General features: G+C 47.8%; 1 protein-coding gene across 1 annotated transcript in view; it reads right to left on the bottom strand.

Moving 5' to 3' along the window:
- Positions 1 to 13,300, bottom strand: part of RBFOX1 (RNA binding fox-1 homolog 1) — a 2,066,153-nt gene extending 2,052,853 nt beyond the window's left edge. The window contains exon 1 of the mRNA XM_047839429.1: positions 13,273 to 13,300. The gene's annotated coding sequence lies outside the window, so the exon portion shown is untranslated. The remainder of the gene's footprint in view (positions 1 to 13,272) is intronic.
- Between the last annotated feature and the right edge of the window lie 6,022 nt (positions 13,301 to 19,322).

Here is a 19,322-nt window from a genome sequence, read left to right on the forward strand (position 1 = left end):
GGACTTCCAGCAGAGGGGACAGGAAGACTGGGTCACTCACCTCTGCCAGTGGGGACCAGGACCCAACATTGCAAGGACTGGTTACTTGGTCACACACTGGCTGGGATCGCCATGCAAGAGGCCAACTCCTACCTATCCTGCAAGACTCAGCTGACACAGCAAATCCTCAGAGAACATTTTCCTAGAACCCCCAATATTGCGCCAGGCCTTCCCTTACCACAGAACTTACCACAGTATAGGTTGTAGCGTATTCAAATACATATCTGCCTTATGCTCACCATGTTACCTGCAGCATCAACAAAAATTAATAAGGTGAAACTTAATGTCTGTTGAGTGTGAATGATATACTTTTATGTGGCATCTTATTTAACCCTCACTATATCTGCAATAGTAATAGTAGGAACAATTAACAATCAGTTATCAGATGTGAAAATGGAACCACACAGAAGTTATATATCTTGCCAAAGAGCTAACTAGGAGGTGATGAAACTCAGTTTGAGCCCATGGAGTCAGATTTCAGAGCCTGTGTTCTTAATCATTAGAGTCAGTGCCTTCCCAGAATCTATTAGTTGGTTAATAAGTCTTTGTTGAATAAATGAACAAAGGTTCAAGAAGATGGATGGATGGATGGATGGATGGATGGATGGACGGATGATGGACAGATAGATGGATGGATGAATGGATGAGTGGATGAATGGGTGGGTAGCTGGGTGAATGAATGGGTAGATGGGGATGGGTGGGTATATGGTGGATAGATGGATAGATGGATAGATGTGTGGGTAGATGGGTGGTGGGAGGAAGGCTTGAGCAGCATTATTTGCCATTTATTCAGGGTCCTCTAAAAAACCAAAGGAGGTCTCCCCACCTGCAGGTGGGTGGGTGAGAAGACTTGCCCATGAAATACCCATCATTTTGGACAGTGCTCAGCCTTAGTCACTGCTCTCTGAACACCCCCTTTATTGATTAGGAAAGTCAAAGCCTGCATTAATAATTAATGCAAATTACAACTATAACTGAAAGTTGTTGAGCTGATGACAAATTGGCAATCAATAATCAATAACTTGGCTATGTCACATTGCTGTCATTCCAGGACAGTTCCACTGAAAGATTTTTCAATCCCTCCATCAAATTAAGCAGGCTCATCAAGTCTTCCCTAACCATCAGGAGGAGGGGGGTGGGTATCCAATACTCACAGTTCACACTGGCATGCTCAATCCCTTTCTCTATCTGGCCCTGACCCTCAGTTCTGAGACTCCTCCAATCCTCCAGGTCAGCCTTTTTTTTACTGTCTTATTTTTTTAATGTTTATTTATTTTCGAGAGAGAGAGAGACAGAGACAGAGTGCAAGTGGGGGAGGGGCAGAGAGACAGAGGAAGACACAGAATCCAAAGCAGACTGTAGGCTGTGAGCTGTCAGCACAGAGCCCAATGCGGGGCTCAAACTCACAGACCATGAGATCATAACCTGAGCTTAAGTTGGACGCTTAACCGACTAAGCCACCCAGGCACCCCTTCCCTTATTCCAACCTTTGGATTAACTCAAGTGACTACCCGCCCATCAGGTATCTTCACCTTTCAAGGCTTTCCTTCAATCTGGCCTTCACCAAAAAGTAGAACAGTTATTGACAAAATTCACGTCAACCTGTATAAGGAATAGGTATAGGGAGCAGGCCTCAGTTATGGGATTAAGTTCTAAGCCAACTTGAAGAGGGAAAAGAAGTTGAACAGCTATCAAGAGAGGCAGTGTGGATTTTGCGTAACTGAAGCTAGAGATCAAGGGGCCATGGAAAACACAAGCTAAATATGATATAAACTCTTTTTTTCAAAATTATAAACATCCATCCTCCCACACTGATAACTGTGCTTCAAATATTACTAAGGCCTTTGCTAAGGACAAGTCAGAAACATGGGACATTGTATGCAATACATTAAGAAGGCTCATAGGCACATTCCTGACACCATCTACTAGAGGACTTTTAGGATTCTAGTTATATGTGTTCTGTGTGTTCTTTCTCACTTCTGCTGTTGGAAAGCTGCCACAGTGAAGTGGTTAATAGTGTGTGCCCAGAGACCAACCCAGTGCATTCTAATTCAGCCCCATCTTTAAGTGACTGTATAACACCAGGCAAATTATGCAATATTCCTAGTCCTCCATTTCCTCATCTATAAAATGGGTATGCTTCATTCATTAATCAAATTCTAGCTGAGCATATGCTAAACACCAGAGACTATGGTAATCATGAACAAGCATGGCCCCTACCCACATTGTGATTATAGTGTAAAAGGGGTCAATTATTCATCAAATATCATGCCCAAAGAAATAGGTGGCTATAGTTGGGCTTCGACCTACAAGAGAAAGACACCTGATACTATGAGAACAGCTATCAGGAATTTGCTGTGACTGAGTCAGTGTGGCCAGGTTTCCCTGAGACAGTGGTAAGTCAGCTTACAGATGAGATGTTTACCAGGTGAAGGAGTGGGAGAAAGAGCTTTCTAGGCAGAGAGAGCAGGGTGTGCAAAGGCCCTGTGGCAGAAAACAGTATTGCAAATAAAGGAGCTTTAAAGAGACTAGAGAGAGCAAGTAAACATGCAAATAATCATAGCACCAGCCTCACAGAGAAGTTGCAAGGAAACTGAGACCCTGTCTATAACAAATTCAGTAAATGACTAAACTGTAATTTCTTCTGAAACAGGAGGGATAAAGTTCCTTGGTGGTATTTCCCATGAAAGGCTGCTATGGACTCAGAGGCCACGTTGAACATTCTCCTTGACAGCTCCCCCTCCCCCCTCCAGCCAACTGGACACAAATGCACCCTTAGGCTTGTGATACCTGGGGCAGGGCCCAGGATGATTTCAGTCAAGATCAAATATCAAGAACCACACGGAATCTGCAAAACAGGAGGAAGCAGCTTTCAAAACTGTGGTTGGTTTCTACCGAGAGTCTTTCAGATGGAAATTAAGCAGCTCTTCACCAGCGCCGGAGAGAAGAGCCTCTTGCCGCCTGAGAGAAAGGGCTGATGAATCAGGCACACTGGTGGATCAATCAGCCTGCGCGTGTGAACAAGTTTATGGTGGAAATGAAGGGTTTTATTTGTTTGGCAAAACACTATGTGGTTTAATCGCCAGGAGGGAGGAGTGTGTAAAGCAGCAACACGGTGGCTGTTGGCCCGGGTTTTCTGGAAGGGAGAGGCAGTGAGGATCAGGACTTCCGTTTCATCTGCAGCCCCCTTGCAGAGGGAGCTGGGGAAAGCTTTACGGCCATCTGCGAACTGTTTGCATCTCGTCTGGCTGGGCAGCTGTGCTCCAAACAAGGGTGGATGGGGCAGCTCTTGCCCCTGTGTTTGGAGAGACATGGGAGGGAAACTGACAGAGATGACAGAAGGCAGATGCTAAGGAGCACTACCCAGGCGTGGGGGCTGGAGTATCCAACCCACCTGCCCCTAGGCCACTAAAGCACTCCAGAAGGGTCTTCTCAATTGATCCCCATCCTTGTGCTTACAGACAGTCCTTCATATGGAGACACACGAACACACACTGTCACCCCACACACTGAATTGCCAGATGTAGCAAGTAAAAAGGCAGGACGCCAGTTAAACTTGAATTTCAGATACACAATGAATTGCTTTTATGCCCCAAATGTTGCACTGGGATATACCTATACTAAAAAATGTGTTAATTGGAACTCAAGTTTAACTGGCAACCCTAGTCCCATACAACCTAAGACTTGGAAACTCATACAGAAAGAAACACACACACACACAGACACACACACACGCACACACACAGTTGAGTGTACGTGAGTCTTGCAGTATCCAAAGTCAAAGAGAAAAGGCAAGGGCCAAAATGGGGGTCCCTATCTGTCCACATCTCCCCGTTTTTTGTCCCTGGGCTCAGAACAAGCCGAGTCCCTACCAACTCAGGGACACTTGGCATCCAGGTCCAAGTTGGGAGTGGAGGGGCCATGATACAGCAGGACGCTGACCAGCACCTGCCCAGTTCAGGCTTCTGGGCCCTGGCCTGGAAGACACAGCAGACTCCAATAGGCCTTGGCGAGGATGGGAAAGGGGCAGGGGCTCTAAGACTGCAGGGTCATCTTGGAGTCCTCCATCTGGGGATCTAGTGGGAGCCTCGTTTCCTTTGGTCTGCTCCTACTGCCTCTGCCCCAATCTCTGTCCCTGCCTTTCAGTCACTGGCTGAGCATTTCCTAAGGCCCTGGCACTAGACTTGGTACTGAAGACACAGCCCCTGGTCAAGCCACAGCCTGGCCTGCTGTCATTCAGCAATGACCTCCCAGCACTTGCTGAGTGTGCACAACAAGCCAAGTGTGTGGAAGTGGTGGTTACTTCACTGAGTCCTGCAGCCCAGGGAGGCAGCCATTATTATTATATATTTTCACCATTTACCTTTGAGGCAACTGAGGCCAGAGCAAAATCAACTTACTCAAGCACACACAGGTAGGGAGTGGCAAGGCCTGAAGGAGGCAAATGCCAACTTTGGAACTTGCAGTAATATCACCAAGAATGTCTGGGAAAGGGAATTTTCCCTCAGGAGTGAAGCCACCTGTTAGAGTCGGAAGCCAGAGTCCCTGCTAGGGGTGGTACCAGGGTGTGGACTGACCTAGATGAAAGTGTGGCAGAGAATGCTATTCTGACCAATGCCCTCAGGCTTCAGAGAATGATCCCCGTAGGTGCTACAAGGCACCATGTAGAGCCTTGGAGAGCTGGCAGCGGGGAAACATACTTAACCAGGATACAAATTTCAGCACAGATCACCCTCTAATCTGGATATCCTGTTCCTAGGAACATCTTACAAAATCACAGGCACAGAGAATCAAGTGATGTATGTTGGAATATTCATCACAACACCATTTGCAATAGGGAAGAAGCAGAAACCATTCAGAGACTTATCAGTATAGAGCTGACTAAAGAAAGTACGGTGCATCCACACAGCACAATAACTGGCTGGAAAGGACAGTGGAATCCAGGTTCCAACATGAAATGAGGTCAAAGATATACATCACTGAGTTAAAAGGAGGCTTTTCCAAACAATAAGTATAGCATTATCCCATTTGTATTTTTAAAAGATTAAAATGAAACAATTTAGGAGCACCTGGGTGGTTCAGTCGGTTAAGTGTCCAACTCTGGATTTTGGCCCAGGTCATTATCTCACGGTTCATGGAATCAAGCCCCGTGTCAGACTGTGCACTGACAGCTCGGAGCCTGCTTGGAATTCTCTCTCCCTTCCCCTCGGCCCCTCCCTACCCACCTCTCCCTCAAAATAAATAAACTTTTTTTTTTTTAATTTTATTTTTGGGACAGAGAGAGACAGAGCATGAACGGGGGAGGGGCAGAGAGAGAGGGAGACACAGAATCAGAAACAGGCTCCAGGCTCCGAGCCATCAGCCCAGAGCCTGACGCGGGGCTCGAACTCACGGACCGCGAGATCGTGACCTGGCTGAAGTCGGACGCTTAACCGACTGCGCCACCCAGGCGCCCCAAAATAAATAAACTTTTTAAAAAATTAAACAATTTGTGTGCAGATACACATACTTGCACACACACAAAGAAAGGTGTCGAAGGATATACCTCAACCCCGCCCAGTGTTACTTCTGAGAAGAAAGATTGAAGAGAAACAGGGGTGCCTGGATGGCTCAGTCAGTTGAGCGTCTGACTTTGGCTCAGGTCATGATCTTGTGGTCTGTGAATTCGAGTCCCACGTCGGGCTCTGTGCTGAGAGCTCAGAGCCTGGAGCCTGCTTCAGATTCTGTGTCTCACTCTCTCTCTCTGCCCCTCCCCCACTCATGCTCGCTCTCTCTCTCTCTCTCTCTCTCTCTGTCAAAAATAAATAAACATTTTAAAAATAATTTTTTAAAGATTGAAGAGAAACAAAGGAGGAGTTCTGCTTTTTGTTTTATATATAATGGTATTGTTTAAATTCTTTACAATGAATAAATAATAATCTGTAGTTTTAATAAGCAGAACAAAACCCCCAAAATTATACTCAGACCAAGTGGACTCTTGTCCAGCCTGATTCCTGCACACCAGGGCTTATAGCTCCATCAGGTCAACAGAATACGGAAGCAAAAAGCAAAATTAAGAGGGCATAGATTTTTCCCTCCCAGGTTTTCCAGTTCAAGCCAAGAGGTTTCCAAGTCACAAAGTCTTCTTATCCATACACACAAGACACAAGCCCCACAGCACAGGCACAAGCCTTGTCCAGGTTTCTCCAGGACGGAGGTCTGAGATGCAAGGTAGGTCTGCACATAGTCGGGAATGGAGGCCTGGACAGAAGAGGCACAGAGCCAAGGAAACCCTCGGCGCAGTCCCAGCATTCCCCAAAGACCATTGGAACCCAGAGCTTCTCAGAGCCCCCGCAAGTGTTCTATGACACCTTGGAACACAGAGAGAGAAGCTAGGGAAACAGAAAACAAGTAAAATTCATAAAGCCCAGCCATACCTGGACCATGCTAAAGCTGTCTGCTCTTCCCTGTTTTTAAAAATCCCAGCTTTCTTGGGGCACCTGGGTGGCACAGTCGGTTAAGCGTCCGACTTCAGCCAGGTCACGATCTCGCGGTCCGTGAGTTCGAGCCCCGCGTCAGGCTCTGGGCTGATGGCTCGGAGCCTGTTTCCGATTCTGTGTCTCCCTCTCTCTCTGCCCCTCCCCCGTTCATGCTCTGTCTCTCTCTGTCCCAAAAATAAATAAACGTTGAAAAAAAAAAATTTTAAAAATCCCAGCTTTCTCCTTTGTGCCTTCAAGGTCCTTGCTCTGCACCCGAGCTCTCCTCTTTGCCTCTACCATCCTTTTGGATCCTCTTCCCAGCAGCTTTTCTCAGGCTCTGGGGCTGCACCCTCGGACCCCCAGCCTCCTTGGAACCCCTACTCTCCAGCTGGTGAGGTACAGGGGGTCAGATGTAGCCAAGATTCTTTGGAGAGGCAAACACAGGAGCCCTGTGGGCTGTGAGTAACATGACAACTTTCTGCTGGGGCTGAAAAGGAAGGAAAAGACCAGTCCCTCCATGGAACAGCCCCAGGAATACAGGGCTCTCAGCAGCCTCTAGAGACCTGTGTTGATGGTCAGAAGTCCTTGGTCACCCCTATGTACAGTTGCCTGCAAGGAGGACCATGCAGGAAGCTGTATGTTGCTCAGAGAACAAAAAAAGGAAATTAAATGCACCATCTGCTTATTAGTGAGAGCTTTTGAGGCAGACGCTTAAATATGCATGCCCAGACATTATAAAACTTGGGGGGGAAATGTTAATTTCAATAACCTGAGTTCTTGTGCTTGCAAAAACCATCTTTTTTATCTCTTCTTGGTGATTTGGAATCTCTGTACCCCAGGCTCACAGCACCAAGATGGCTGACCTCACTGGATTTGGGCAGCTGTGCAAAGTGGGACACCAAACACTGGCTAAGGACCCATCTAAGGAAAACGCTTAGGAGGAGAACAAGTCACTATTCCCCACCTCCACCTTTGTCTCCCCCATCCAAAACCTGGATGACGCTAGCCTGCTGCCCTGCCACAGGGGTGAGGAAAGCTCACTCAAAACCCCAGTCCTGCCCCTGACACCAAAGACCAATAAAGTTGAGAGTGGGAGACCTGTACCCCCTCCATTGGAGTCCTGCAAGTTGAGCACTTTTTTTGCAACTCCTCCTCAGAGCTGCACAGATTTCAAAGGCAGCAGTACTTATAAACCGCATGGGACACCATGAGGGTGCAAAGCCCCTTAACCTGAGATTCTCAGAGTAAATATTTTTGGCTTTGTGAGCCCAAGTATTCAACTCTCCCATTGAAGCAGGAAAGCAGCCATAGACAATATGTACATGAATAGGTGCAGCTATGTGCCAATAAAACTTCATTTACAATCACAAGGAAGGGGCCACCTTTGGCCCATAGACCAGAGTCTGTCCCCACCACTAGAGCAGTTTCTCCAAGAGAAAAGGAACTGAACCATCTTGAAGGCTAGCACCTAGACCAGCACCTGGCACATAGGAGCTGCTCAAATACTTAGAGAAGGAATGAAAAGAAGGAATGAAAACGGCCCTCAGTATTGAGAAGTGAAGTTCTCCTAATGGCACCATCTTATGCTAAGGAACACTGCCAGGGCAGGACTCTCCACCAAGACTGGGTCCTGGAAAAGTGACAGCTGAGTGTTGCGAGGAGGACAGAATTCATGAATACAAACTATAGTTTTGCAAGAGTCAAGACCATGAGTGTTCCCTGCTTCGGGGCACACACCCTGGTTGGGTGCTGGAATACCCAGACTTAGGGTAAATCCTGGTACACCCCCCCCACACACACACACACACACAACCAGCCTCCATTTAAATTCCCTTAAGACCTCATGAGCATGATATATGAAATCCAACAGGCTCTCTTTAACACAACCAACCCTCACCCTTTCCTCGTGTCTGTGGAGCCACATATCCTCTGCCTGCTGCTCCTCTGATGCCTCTCATGGATTCTTCTCCTCATCATTAATATTTCCTCATGCTTATACCAAATCCCCTCCTCTTGCCTCTCCACTCTCTCCCCAGTCAACCTCAGGTGTCCCCCGGCCTCGAGTACTATCTACACTGACGACTCTCAAGTCTGAATGTCCAGCCCCAGACCTGTCTATCCTGTTAGACATTGTCACCTGGGTCTGAGAGCAACCTTAGCCAAAGTCCGAAACCAAATTCATAGTCTTCCCTGCCATTCTGGAAGTCAATCTGACCCTGCCTCTTTTTCATTGCCATACTGAATACATGCTTAAGTCTTTAATGTATCTCTTAAGCTTTCCTCTGTTCAGGCACGCAACTCCACTCACTACCATCACCACCATCACAGCCACCACATCCCTGACATAGACCCTTGTCTCAGCGCCCAAACTGGTCTCTCTCCTGCTCCTCCAGCTCCAAATCATGTTCCAGAGAACAAAAAAAGACAACAAACATCTCACCAAAATGAAAAGAATCAGGAGAATATCGCCCAGCAGTCTGCATCTCTCTAGCTGAGAAGTCTAAACCAAGCCCTGGTTTGCCAGCACTGGGGTTAAATGTTTCTGAAATGATTATAGCTAAGGGCTACACAGCTCACAATCCAAAACGAATGCAGGCACAGAGGCACCTGCTTCCCCAGAAGAATCTGAGCCATCCAGTGTGTGGCCTGTACCTCTCTGTTCTAACAGAAAGGAATGTCCTCCATGCCTTTTTCCTCCTTGGAGGACCCTCCACCACCAACCTGCACCCCACTTTTGGCCCTTGGAGAATGAGGGAACCTCCTACAATTTCTCACTTCCACACTGCAGTCCTCAGAAGCTTGCCTCACAAATTATAGGAGAGCCCATGCAGCACCGTGTTCCGGTGGGTGGCCATGTCTTCATGTCAGCTTGAGAGATTGTTGCCAGGGAAATATCTATATTTCAGCAGAGAAAGCGTCAGCCCTGTGGAGTCCAGCTGTGCTCAAATGGGAATCCAGAAACCCAGATGTTGGTCCAAAAGCCCTGTCGTGGCAAGCCAGCTTTGGAATTCTCCCGTGTGGGAGTGAACTGAGTGCCACCCGCTCTGACTGCCCACACCCCTGCCTCCTGGAATCCTGGACCCAGAAAACCAAGGAGGAAATTGGAGAGAAACTGGTGAATTCCATGTGGAAAGCTGAGATGCTACACAAATCCAATCTGAGGTTTTGGTGGATGATGTTCCTCCCTCGCACCTCACCAAATGGATAAGGGGATGGGAGACAGTCTGACTCACCTAAATAAGTAAAAATGGAATTGACCATTTGTTTTGTGCTCTCCTAAACCATTTCTGTTTGTTATCTTGTAATTGTATTGAATGCCAACATAACAACCTATTGAGGTTCTATCTCACTCTCTCCATTTTATAGATGAGGAAACTGAGGCCCATAAAAATTGAATAAATTTCCCATGGCCACATAGCTCATAAGTGGTACAGCAAGGACCCAAACTTAACACCTACTCTCTGAAACAGTTTTACAAGTGTAGACCCGTGGCTTTCAGACAAGGTATTTCATCTGCCTCCTCTCCAAGCCCTAGACATTTGGCAATGTCTGGGGACATGTTTGGTTGTCACACTAGTGATGGAGAGGCAGTGTTAATGCCATCCAGTGGCTACAGGCCAGGGATGCTGCTAAGGACAGCTCCCCACAACACAAAATGATCTGGCCTCAAATGTCACTAGTGCCAAAGTTGAGATACTCAGGTGTAGACTATCACCAGTGAGCTGGGAGAGACCGGCGGTCTGGACTCTCCTCTGTAGGGTGACCCCTACAGATGATAACCTCCCCACTCTGGTCTCAATCCTGGGGACTCTTGAATGGGGATTCCAACAGGGGGTTTCAGCTCTGCCCAGCACAACCCAGAAGTCTATGCCAAGTTTCCAGATCTTGAGAAAAGCTGAACAGACAACTAAGGTTGATAACCAATTACCTAGAAGAGACCCTTCTCTACCCCCAGGAAGAGCTGCAGGCCAGACTCACCCTGGGGTCACTTTAAAGGAGTCAATAAAGGCTCTGGGAGGATTGGTTCTTTGATACCTTCTCAGCAGCACTGGTCCTGAGAGGGCAAAAGGAGTCTGTGAAACTTCTGATCCCTGGTGGGGGATCAGCCCTCACTAGGCACACACCCTCCTCCTGGCACACCTCCAGCAGAGCTCTGCACTGAGATGGCTCCTGAGGCCCCATTTTATCTCCTCAAAGCACTCCGTAGCAACCATAAGAGGAAAGAAACCCCCCTACCTTAAAGGCAAGTGCCAAGCCGGGGAGCCACTTTGAAGGATAACCAGTCACATGTAAACCTCAGCCATCCAAAGCTCCGGACCCAGTGAAAGGAAGGGGTATTTTATTCTTTAGAAACATCTAGATACAACATGGACAGGGAGGTGATATCCATGCAGCTTCTGCAGAGAAAAGCCCAAAATGATCTGCACCTAAAAATAAGCTGCTATTAAAGAACAAGGATGTTTTTGACATTTTAGCCAAGCTAATGGTCTACACAGACAAAAATCTCATGAAAAAGCATTCTGTCCTTCTTTCTCCATTTGGACATGGTCTGTGAGTGAAGAAATGGGCTCTCCTCCTCAAAAAAAATAGCTGCTGCTCTGGCACCAGCCCGAAACTGCTTCCTGGGCTCTTTAAAGAGAATATTCCTATAGAAACTACAAGGGAGGAGAAATCTGTCTGACAGGCATTCTGGGAAGCACAGGCTTGGCCAACCTTTAAACTTGAAAACCAAGACACCACCACTGTGAAGGGTGACTTCCTCCAGAAGATCCAGGTGCCCCAAAAGGAGAAAATTGGATTCAGGCTCGGGAAACAAGGACAGTTTCTGTCCAGTTATGACATAATCCTTTAAACATGGCATCCCCATTTCTCTTTGTGAAACAAAAAATTCAATAGGGTTTCTGCCTTTTAAAAGTTTCATCACCTGCACATAATTTCTTAACCTTCAGAAAGCACTTAATGTGGAGATTCTGGCCTAAGACCCTCATCTCCTGTGATGCACCCCCAGAACTAAAGATGACAGCAAGCAAGCTGCATGGAGTGAATTTCAGTACTAAACCACATTTACTGAGCACATACTATGTGTCAGACTTAATGCTAAGTGCTTTCTATGGATAACCTTTACTTAATCTCAGGGATAATAGTCCCGTGAAACAAGGCCTGCTGACATATCCATTTCGCCAGTGAGGACACCAAGGCTCGGAGAGGTTAAGTGACTCGCCCTGAGTCACCAAGCAAAGGAAGGTCAGAGCCAGGATTCAAACCCACATTCCTAAGCATCCCACTGCACTTGGGTCACTTCCTCCCACCCTCATATCCTGGTCTTTGGCAAAGTCCCAAGTAACGAGGGAAGTGATAGAGAAAGGGGCTTCCAACAGTAAAAGTTTCAGCACTGCACTGCCCCCATAATCATGTTTCTGACAGGGCCTCTCCGCTCACCACAATGCGACACATCCCTCTCACTCTTTCCATGGGATGTGTCCCAATAAGCCTTCCATAAGGATTATCCTTCTTCTGGCATCTGAGACAGAAATTCACCTGGTTCTGGTGTCCAAGTGGCCCACAATCTGAACACAATCACAATCATAGGGAGGTAAGGTCTCCAAAGCAGTGCCTGGGAGCAGCCCCACACCGGGTCGGCTGGGCTTTGATGCAGCCAGGTGAACGGAGGCAGGCAGCAGCTGGCTATGTGGATTTGGGAGAAAGAAGGGGAACTCTCTCACAGGGCTCACTAGCCACTAATCAAATTTTTAAGACAAGCTCAGCCAAGCAAATGGTCAAGAATAAAAACATTTGTAAGAAACAAAAAGGTCAACCCCGTTATCCATTAAAAACTCTCAAAGTAGCAGCCCTTGCCATGGGGACAGCTATCCAGCCAACCCTCATCTGTCCTCCAGACTCATGTGCTCCCCAAATGTAAGGTCAACCAGGTCACAATTGGAAGATTCAAGAGAAGAAGCAGAAAGCGGGAACCAAGGGGTCAAGCGGGGCACTGACCTCCATCACACACATGCCTAGTGACTCACGTAACCATGCACGTATGCAACAAAACACCCTCACGCATACCCTCAGGCAGCAGGGACCACAGCCAGGTAGCACCCGAGAGAATGCACAGAACTTTGCCTCACTGTCCCTCTCTGAAAGGATAAGAGAGAAGAGTGACTTGGGGGTGGAAGCCACCTGCTTTCTCTTTCAACTCTCACTGCCCAACCAGAATGGGGAACAATGACAGGAAGATACAGGGCAGGTGAGGGGCAGGGCGAGCTGCTGCCAGCCCACATGCTGACAGAACAGGGTCTGGTAGAACCTATGCTGAGGCATTTCCCACCCAAACCCCTTACCAGGTGAGGGAAACACACACCGGAGTAAAGTCCCAAAAAGACACCTAAAACAGCACTGTCTAGGAGGGAGGTGTAGGGTGAGGGCTGATCAGAGCCCTCCTTCCCTTCACCTCCTTCCCCTTCAGGGGGCCCCCAGGACACAGGGCTTCCTCTTCCCCTCTTTGGCCAACCGCAGAACCCATGGGTTTCCCAGCCAGATACAACGACGACGGCGTGGGAGAATCAGCAAGTCGATGCTACAAAAACAAGAAGGGGGCTGCGACCAACAACCAAGCATCTAGTTTCTCTGGAGGTCCCCACGAGCTGTCACACCGCGCCTGCCTGCAGGAGTTGCTGCCCAATTATCAACTTGGACCTGACTGCCGACGGGGAGCATCCCCGCCCACCCCACCCCACCTCTAGCCCCCGTCCCTCCTGAGCCCCCGCTCACTTACACCTCTGCCTTCGCCACCTGTCTGGGTGCCGGTCTCTTCCCTGCCCAGACGTGGCGCGTCTTCTCCTTCCTCCTGCGCTGCGCTTCCTCCCTCCAGCCCCAGCTTCAATCTCTTCTCCTCCGGAGGGGCATCCTCCTCCTCCCGCCTCTGCCAGCCATCCCTGCCTCTGAGCTTGCCCGAGTCTTCGGGGCTGCCAGAAGGGCTGGCCATGGCTCCAGGGGGCTCTGCCTGCACTTGGGGAAGAGAAAGGACCCAGCAGCCTTCCGAACCCAGCGGCCTGTCGGTGGGAGATCGGGCTTCTGAGCGCGGGCTCGGTGGGTTCGCGCGGCTCGGCTCCGAGCTGGGCTCCTCCGTGGACCACTCCTGTCTCTCTGCCGCCCCCTTCTGGCTGCTCACGCAAAACGCAGGCACGCGTGGAAGAGGCCTGCGCTCCTCTCACCTGCCAGGGGCCAGGCCCGCTCTGGCAAAGCCCTGCCCCCAAATCGCACCCCCATGGTCTCCCTGACCAAGGAAGGGAGGAGAGAAGGGACAGACAGACATCCACTTCTCAAACCCCCTGCGAGGACAGACACCCTGGTCTTTGATACTATTCTGCATCTTGAATGATTTAGAGGTGGCTGGAAAACAGGCTGCTCTGAACAGATCAAGAGAGTGATGGGTTTAATGTAGAGACACCACCTTGCAAAGCTGTGCTTACCTATCAAGGATGTTTACTGAGCATCACTATGGGCCAGGCACTGCGTGTGAGAGGGAATTATAACAGTGACCATGGCAGGCATTGTCTCCGACCAGGTGGAGCCCGGTGCCTGGTGGGGAAAGTGTTAATTGACATTGTCAACGGGTGAAGGACTGCAACAGAGGACTGCTGGGAACAAGGGAACCTAAAACAAAAGAGCCTCAGCAGGTCTGGGGCTGGGAAAGGGGCAGAGGAAATGAACACTGAATGGAGATGTACAAGATGAATAGTTCTCCCAGGTAAAGGGTGTTCCAGCAAAGGGAATAGCATGTGCAAAAGTCCAGAGGCTGGGATGAAGGCAGCAAGAAGCCAGTGGGGCTGCAACAGGGTGGGTGAGGGAAGAGAGGTGTAGTGGATGGAGAGGTTGCCAGGGACCAGGCATGCAAGGCCAGACCAGGTAGAGGAACACTGCAGGGACTCAGCACATCAGCAGTGCTGATGGACAAAGGGAGGAGACTTTGAGAAATATTTTGCAATGATGGATTGATAAACCTAAGTGTGCCCCCAACATGCCCTTAATGTCGTTGTGGGACTCCCTCCCCAGCTGTGTTAGTTGAACTAGGAGGTACTTTCTGGACATATAAGTGTTAACACTGTGTCCAGGAAGGCTGAGTGAACGTCAGCCTCCTACGTTCCCTGAGCTTCCTCAACCAAGCACTGAGACCATGCTGCACTTGCTTGTTCAGTTTTTGCCCCACTAAGCTCCTTCAGGCATCACTTCCTCTGCCTTGTTCATGCTTTTATGCTGAAAAGCTGTCAAAGTGGGCGGCCCATAGTAGGTGCCCAAGAAGTATTTGTTGCATAAGTAGGGATCTTCTCCCACCCAGGGTTCTCTGCATTCTCCACCTTCCCCCTCTTGCTCTGGCCCTTTTATCTCTCCTCCATCCCTTCTCTCCCCACTGGCACAAGTAGTTCTAATAACCACAGGTGGGCTTTGAGACCCTCTTATTAATTCATCTTGTCACATATTAATTCATCTAAACCTCACAACAACCCTGTCATTATCCCCACTGTGCAGAGGTGGAGACCAAGGTATAAAGAGGGTGAGCAACATGCCCAAGGCACACGATAGTGAGAACTGTTCCCACTGACATGCATTGAGGTCACTGGATTCCAGACGGCAGAAGCCAAGTGGCAGCACTCAATCGGCAAAGGCAAAGTGGGCATGGTTACCATGGACAGTACAGTAAAGCAGAAATCAAGACAGTCTGACACGCAGAGAAGAATGGCATTGGGAAGTCAGGCATGGTATAGTGCTCCTAGAAGTGAATAGATGGGAAGCCTACTGAATTCTTACTGATCTGAATGAGAAGAGTTCTAGGTCAAGTGAACAAAAGTCTAACTTGAATTGTAAAAGCAGTCTTTACCCCTCAGTCAGCTCCCAGACTTGAGCCAGCTTACAGACCCAGAGAGATTTGGTCCCCTTGAGGAAGGATCTTGGTACATTGCCAAAAATTGTATAATGTTCATCTTTTTCACAGCCTTCCCCAAAGGTACCTATGGCCCTTTCCCAGAGAGACTGCTTGAGGAAAAGGAAAAAATCAGACATTTCCAGGAACACTGGACACAGGCTCTAAACCAACACTAATTCTAGGAGATCCAAAACATCACTGGGATCCACAAGAGTAGGGCTTGTGTAGGTCAGATGACCAACAGAGTTTTAGCTCTACTGTCTCACAGTGGACCTGGTGGGACCCCAAACCCATTGCGGTTATTATACAGTGACAGAGCTGGATTCAAACCTAGGTTGTCCAACTGAGAGACTGTGCTTTTAACCACAAAACAGTCTGACATTTCTAGGAGGAAAATATAATTCAGGACTCTGGTTTCCACACTTCCAGCTTGGCCCAGGGTCATAATATCAATGCCATTTTCTGCAGCATTTGAAAGTAGGCAGAAAAATTAGGGACAATCAAAAGGTCACAAGACCTGACATCAAAAGAAAGGGCATGAGTTTACCAAGCAGCTTCCCAGCAGCTTGACTAGATCTGATGGTCAAGGTGAGGGAAAGGCCAGAACAAAGGTAAGCCCATTTACCCTCACCTGGGAAAGTGGCTGGCCTCAGGCAAAGGCAAGTAAGCATGTGCAGAAGTGAGGAGGGCAAGAGATGAGCAGAAGAGCACCCACGACACCGGTTACGAAACCTAGCCTAGCTGTGGTCAGCCAGCTTCAGCCAGACAAAGGTAAACAGGGTAGTGACGGAGAAGTTCCTTTGGTGGGTCTCAAAGACGTCCAAATTCTCACCCTTCTACAGTGGGACTTAGAGGGCAGGTTAGCTCAGCTGGGGCTCTGGGGACAGAGTTCAATTGGGGCTCTGGCTGCACTCTTAACCGCATAACCTCATGCAGGGAAACTGACCTTCGGGAGCTTCAGTTTTCTCATCTGTAAAATGGGCATAACAGTACCTCATGAGGATTATTGTGAATTGAACAAAAGTATGCATATAAAGCTCTTAGCATGATGCATAATAAGGGCTCAAAAAGAAAGTGTATCACTTGAAACTAATGTAACATTGTGTATCAACTACACTCAAATTTTAAAAAAGTCTTAAAGAAAAGAAAAGAAAGTGTATCTACTTTTAACTATCATTAACTCATGTGCTTTTCTTAGAGGGAAGGCAAGTCTGGCCTTGAAGTTGGAGGGTCCTAAGACTTTAGATGAGATGGTTGAGAGAAGGGAGACTGAATAAGGATGAGACTAACAGCCAAAGTTAGGAAGTCAAAGACAAAGGGCAGGGGGTTGGACAGCCACCTCCTCTGCTTGAGCCAGGTCAGCCAAAGAAGCTGAGTCTGACATCTGAAGCTTGTCATGAATGAGGCCATGAGGAACGTAAACCCCAGAGCTTCCCTGCCGAAATCCCTCTTGTAAACTTCTAACCATTTGGGAGGTGTAGGGAGGAATTCAGCAGTTAGGACCACCATCTTCCCACTAACGCCCATCTTGGGTTGTTAGCTGAGGGCCAGGACTCCATCAAGGTGAGACAAGCATCTTGTTAGGCTATCCAGGCACTGACCCCCATAAGGACAGACCCCTGGTCCCAAGGCATTGCTGCCTTCTCTCCAATGAGAAACCCCAACAGAGGGTACTGACCCCTCCAAACCCATAACTTCTTCAAACAACTGTCCCACAAGACATGTAACTCTTTGTACCACCTACATACCACTTATAGTATATCCATTGGCTATAAGTCATGACCCCCAGTGTCAGCCATGACTCCCATTGTACTGAAGAGTCAGGATTTGTACAGCTCCACACCATTACTGAGAAGCCCATAAATGCTATCTTACTTCCATTGGTACTCACCTGGGACAGGGTAGCTTTCTCCTCCCAAACTGTACCCCCATGTGGCCATGTATCCTCGCTTATAGACTCTCAGCTTCTACTTCACTTGGAATGGGTATGTATCTGTACATCTTGCACCTGTAAATTACGCAAGGACCTATATAGTTCCTACCAGGGCCATTAACAAGCTTTCCATCAGCCTCACCATGAGGGCATAATCCTGCTGGTGGTTTATTCTTACTTTTAAATTTTCTTTTTACATTATCAAGATGCAAATGATATCCCAACAAGTCACCAAATTCCAGGTTCAAAAATGTTACTTTTTGCCCATCTATCCTCTAATTCTGCGATGTGACTAGAATCTTGGGGCGGGGGCAGTTCTCCTCCCAAGAATCATTGCAGTACAGCTCTTCATCTACTTAATCCACACACAGCGTTTCTGAGGGTGTCTGCCACACTCCCTAGCACCCAAATTTTTCCCTCCTCAGTTCTGAACCAAATCAGCGAGCAGACATCTGCCAAGAGAGGAGCACAAACATCAGACATCAGTGTTTATCTAAACTATTCCTGCCAGCCCTTCCTAGAGGCATCTTAGGCATATGAATATTTGTCTGGATTATCCAAATCTTCCCTCCTCGTGTTCTTACTAAGTGAGTATGCACTATGTCCCGTTGTTTCTGCCATGAAGTGCCGATTGTTGCAAGAGCCTTTTAATATACACACAACACTTACAACAAAGACAAATCCCTGCCTTCTCCTTGGCACAACCACACCATTACTTGCAGAGTTTAGAGAAGACAGCATTAAAGGCGGCACCCACACAGCCTGTGTGCACAAGAGACAGCACTGGGAGGGGAGGATGGCAGTGCCCCCCCTCCCGAACACCATCATCTTGAGCCAAGAGACTGCCCAGAGAGGGCCACGGGACAGTGATGAGAGTGAGTACAATGAGTTCTGGGGTAGGCAGGGCTCTTGAGCTCAAAAGCTTCTGGACAGATCCCCAGCCAAGCCCTCTAGAGTCCTCAGACTCTCAACATCTCGGAATCACCAGAGCTTGATGCTTAAGGGCTCATTTTTGTGCAGCACATTTTTTTCCAGAAAACTCTATGCAATTCATTGTGTGAAGGGGAGATTAAAAGGAGGTTTTGTGGGCAATGGGATAAAAACCCATAATAGCTCATGAACTATTGAACCTGCTGAAATTACATGTACATTATTTCCATTTTTCTCAGAGGAAGATATAATTCTGCATTCAAATTTACAAAGGGTTCCATGATCCCCTAAAAAAAGGCAAGAACCACCAAACTATGCATATGCTCTAATATTTAATACAGTTTGATCTTAAATATGACCAAGAAAAAAAGGGGGGAGTTAAATGTCATTATTTGGATGTCTCTATCATGTGAGGCACTTTATATAAATTATCTCATTTCTTTCTCATACTAACTGTATGAAGTAATTATTAGCAGCAGCCCCATTTTTCAGATAAGGAGACTGAGGATAGAGAGTACAAGTTACTTCCACATGCCATCCAGTTGATAAAAGCCATAGTAATATTAGCAAAATAACAATAGCTGATGTTTTTGAGAGCTGACTGGGTGTCAGACACTGTTCTAAACACTTCAGGTATATTAGCTAATTAAATCTTCACAATAGCCCATTGAGGGGGATATTATCATCATTACCATTATTTATTTTCCCCATTTGACAGATGAGGAAGTTGAAGCTCTGAGAGGTTAAACAACTGATCCAAGGTCACCCAACTAGTAAGAAATGGAGCTGGGACTTCCATTTCAATTGTCTGTCTTGAGCCCATGCTCTTAACCTCTCGGTGACATCACCTCCCAGAATTTTCTGGTGACCACTATAAGATTAGGCTGATTTGACTGTTTAGGACCAGCAAATACCACAAGGTATCCTGTAGTAGTAATTCCAGGGTTAACATTAGCAAGAGCCTCATCCTTAGTTTTCTCTTACATTCAAGTACCATGCACCACCCAGAAGCAGCCACACCCATTTTCCCAACAAAACA

The sequence above is a fragment of the Prionailurus viverrinus genome, chromosome E3 (assembly GCF_022837055.1).
Source record: "Prionailurus viverrinus isolate Anna chromosome E3, UM_Priviv_1.0, whole genome shotgun sequence".
NCBI lineage: Eukaryota > Metazoa > Chordata > Mammalia > Carnivora > Felidae > Prionailurus > Prionailurus viverrinus.